Below are 3714 nucleotides of genomic sequence, written 5' to 3'. Positions count from 1 at the left end.
ATCCTCCCCTCTGTGCATCTCTTAGCCAGGATGGATTCCAGCAAAGAGGCCTTTGGGTAGTTAGCATCACTTAGCATCATTTCCCTTTTGACTGCCAAGAAGCCTTTCTGTCCATGTGTAGTTGGGGCGGTCTCCTGACTGCCCAAGAGAATGAGAACTATGTGGTCTCTTATCTTCTATCTGGGCAGGGCCCAGACTCCTCTCTCAATTATCCTGCCATTCTTGTTTTGAAATATCTACCCTAGGGAGGTCTGTCTACCTCCTGCCTCATCATTACAGTAAATCCTCAATATCTGCTGGGGACCCACTGTGGATGGTGCTGAGGATGCTGAAGTCTCTTTTATGAAATGGCATAGTATTTGCATGTAGCCTATGCATATCTTTCCCTACACATTGTCATCTGTGGATTACTTGTATTTTAGATATTATTTATCTAATAACTAATGACACAGTTTTGATCCCTGAGTTAAGAAGATCCTCTGGAGAAGGAAATGGCAGCCCACTTCAGTATTCTTGCCTGGAAAATCCTGTGGACAGAGGAGCCTGGCTGGCTACAATCCATGGGGTTGAAAAAGTCTGACATGATTTAGTGACCACATAACAACAACAAAGCAAATCCAAGTTTTGCTTTTTGGGACTTTTTGGAATTAAAAAAATTTTTTTGATGAATGCTTGGTTAAATCCATGAACGCTAAACCTATGATATGGAGGGCTGATTATATTTAAAAATTACATAGACTTAGAAGAAATATATTTAGAAAACTATATTTAGAAATATATTTAGAAAACTATTTAGAACTCTATTTAGAAAAATATATTTAGAAATATATTTAGAAAACTAGGTAATAAATACTCAACACAACATTTCCTAACTATTATCTATGCTCTTGAGATTATGTCTGTTGTGTCTGTAGGGTGGAAATAACTGTATCATGGTGTTCACTGGACATCTCTTTCCAACTCCACCTTCAGTGATACCACATTGGCAGCTAGAAATTGGCCATCACAGGACACTTAACACCATGGGAATTGGTAATTACTACAAATGAGGACTTGATGTATTGTTTTGTAGGTCTGGGGGTGAGGGAGCTTCCCAGAGTCCTACCTCCTCCACCTGTAACGTCCTTCTAGTGCCCTCTTTTGGTTAAGCTTACCATTGCAAGCTGAGGCAATTATTTAATAATGGAAACAAATGACTTAGCATGTCTTCACTTGTTGGTGTTTACCTGCTAAGTCATGTCTGACTCTTTGCAACTCTATGGACTGCAGCACGCCAGGCGCCTCTGTCCTCCACTATTTCCCAGAGTTTGCTCAAATTCATGTCCTTGAGTTGGTGATGCTACCTAACCATCTCATCCTCTGCCATCCTCTTCTCCTTTTGCCTTCACTCTTTCCCAGCAACAAGGTCTTTTCCAATGAGTCGGCTCTTCGTATAAGATGGCCAAAGTATTGGAGCCTCAGCTTCAGCATCAGTCCTTCCAATGACTATTCAGGGTTGATTTCCTTTAGGATTGACTGGTTTGATCTCCTTGCAGTCAAATGAACTCTCAAGAGTCTTCTCCAGCACCACAATTCAAAAGCATCAGTTCTTTGGCATTCAGCCTTCTTTATGGCCCAACTCTCACATCCATACGTGACCACTGGAAAAACCATAGCTTTGACTATACAGACCTTTGTTGGCAAAATGATGTCTCTTAACAGATTTCAAAAACAAATGTAGGTGCTTGCTTCGGCAGCACATGTACTAAAATTGGAACGATACAGAGAAGATTAGCATGGCCCCTGCGCAAGGATGACACGCAAATTTGTGAAGCGTTCCATATTTAAAAAAAACAAAACAAATGTAGTATACAGTATTGTTGAGAATGTGGGGGAATGAGAATTCTCATGGGTAATGACTACAGTCTTTTTGCAATTCATTTGGATGGAATTATTAAAATGTCTGAAAGCAAACCCTTAATAAGCCAGCATTTTTACATATAAGAGTCTAGTTTACAAAAATTCTGACTTGAAAGAAGATGTGAATACAGTAAAGCTTACTGAAACCATGCCTGTAATGCCAAATTAACCTCTGGTTAATCCTTTGAGGAACTGTTAGTCTGTGCTGAACAACATGGTAACTATTTGTGGCTATTTAAAGTCATTAAAATTAAATAAGATTTAATATTCAGTTCCTTAGTCAAACCAATCACATTTCAAATGCTTGTTAGTCAGTGTGACTACCGGTTACTGTATTGGAAATGTTGAAAGCATTAGTAGCTCAGTCATGTTCGACTCTTTGCAATGCTGTGGATTCTGTTGTTTGAATATTTAAAAACTAAAATTATCAACTCAATATTACTAAGTCCGAATACATATTTTTACTTGTTTTGAGAGATTTTATGTTGCTTCCTACTCTCTCAGATGATTCCTCTTTCTTGATATACTCAACCACTCAACTGAAAGACTTCACTCCTTACTGTTTTATCTCCTCACTGAAAAGCATTAGTAAAAGGAATTGACTAAAAAGTCAAACAGTGAAGAATTGTGACATCAGAAAATGTGAGATCTGTGAAATCAGTTTAAAATCCCAATGGACTTCCCTGGTGGTCCAGTGGTAAAGAATCCATCTGCCAATGCTGGGGACATGGGTTCAATCCCTAATCTGGGAAGATTCCACATGCTGCTGGGCAACTAAACCCATGCACACAACTACTGAGCCTGTGCTCCACAACAAGAGAAGCCACTGCAATCAGAAGCCTGCACACTGCAACTAGAGAACGGCTGCATGCAGCAATGAAGCCCCAGCATGGCCAAAAATAAATAAAGTAAAACTACAACAATAAATATTTTTGTAAAATGTATTTCTTTCTCTTTTGTAATGAAAAAAGCAATGTCTGCTCGTTAAAATGAGAAGACAATACAAATAAAAGAACAGGAAAAATACCCTTTGTTCCACTGAGCCAGGCACCAATACTGTCATCACTCTGCAGTGTGTCCCTGGTCATATTTGATGCAACTAATATGCATCAAATTCGTAGGCTTTCCCCCATCGTTCAAACATTTTGTACTGCAGTACTTTATTAAACAGCGTATCATTGTTTGGATGTTAAAACTGTACCAACAAATTCCTTAATATTGGATGTTGAAGTTGTTCCTGTTTCCCAGTAACCAATCCCAGATGACAGGACGAGGAAGACTACATCAAAATAAATAAATAAAATACCTGAAAAATGGGTGCTCTGAATTACCATTTCTCAACAACGTGGACCAAATCCATGATTTTGACAAGACTATGTCATGGAATGATTTCCCCAGAGATAGCTGCAGGATTTACCCAGGGATGCTCAGATTTAGAAGCAGGTGCAAGTCTTCAGTCCCAGAGGAATCTGTGCCTAAGGAGTGATGAGTGGGGATAGTAGCTCTAGGGAGCATCGATTCATCCCTTCCTCCTGCAACACAAGGTTCCCAAACTTCTATCCAATATGGCAGCTCCCTCAGTCTTTTCTTCTGGGTAGGGAGTGCTAGGATATAGAGGGGATGTAAGGACAGAGGGGCCTGGTGGGCTACAGTCCATAGGGTTGCAAAGAGTTGGACATGACTGAGCACCTGAGCACACATGCATGGACACAGACAATTATACATCTGAGAGAAAGTTTCAATTTTTTTAATACATAGGAAATCTATTTAAAAGAAAAAGAAAAAGCTTTTAAGCCAGTGAAAAAGCTGGCTTAA

The 3714-nt window shown here is 39.5% G+C and overlaps 1 non-coding gene across 1 annotated transcript; it reads left to right on the top strand.

The window, feature by feature from the left end:
• Nucleotides 1-1720: 1720 nt before the first annotated feature.
• LOC139030130 (U6 spliceosomal RNA) lies at nucleotides 1721-1827 on the top strand. The gene has a single exon (XR_011482437.1). It is a non-coding gene; the product is annotated as a U6 spliceosomal RNA (small nuclear RNA).
• Nucleotides 1828-3714: the final 1887 nt, after the last annotated feature.

The sequence above is a fragment of the Odocoileus virginianus genome, chromosome 20 (assembly GCF_023699985.2).
Source record: "Odocoileus virginianus isolate 20LAN1187 ecotype Illinois chromosome 20, Ovbor_1.2, whole genome shotgun sequence".
In the NCBI taxonomy this organism is placed as follows: Eukaryota; Metazoa; Chordata; class Mammalia; order Artiodactyla; family Cervidae; genus Odocoileus; species Odocoileus virginianus.
The sequence above is the reverse complement of the archived record's forward strand: the minus strand, read 5'-3'. Positions and strand labels throughout refer to the sequence as shown.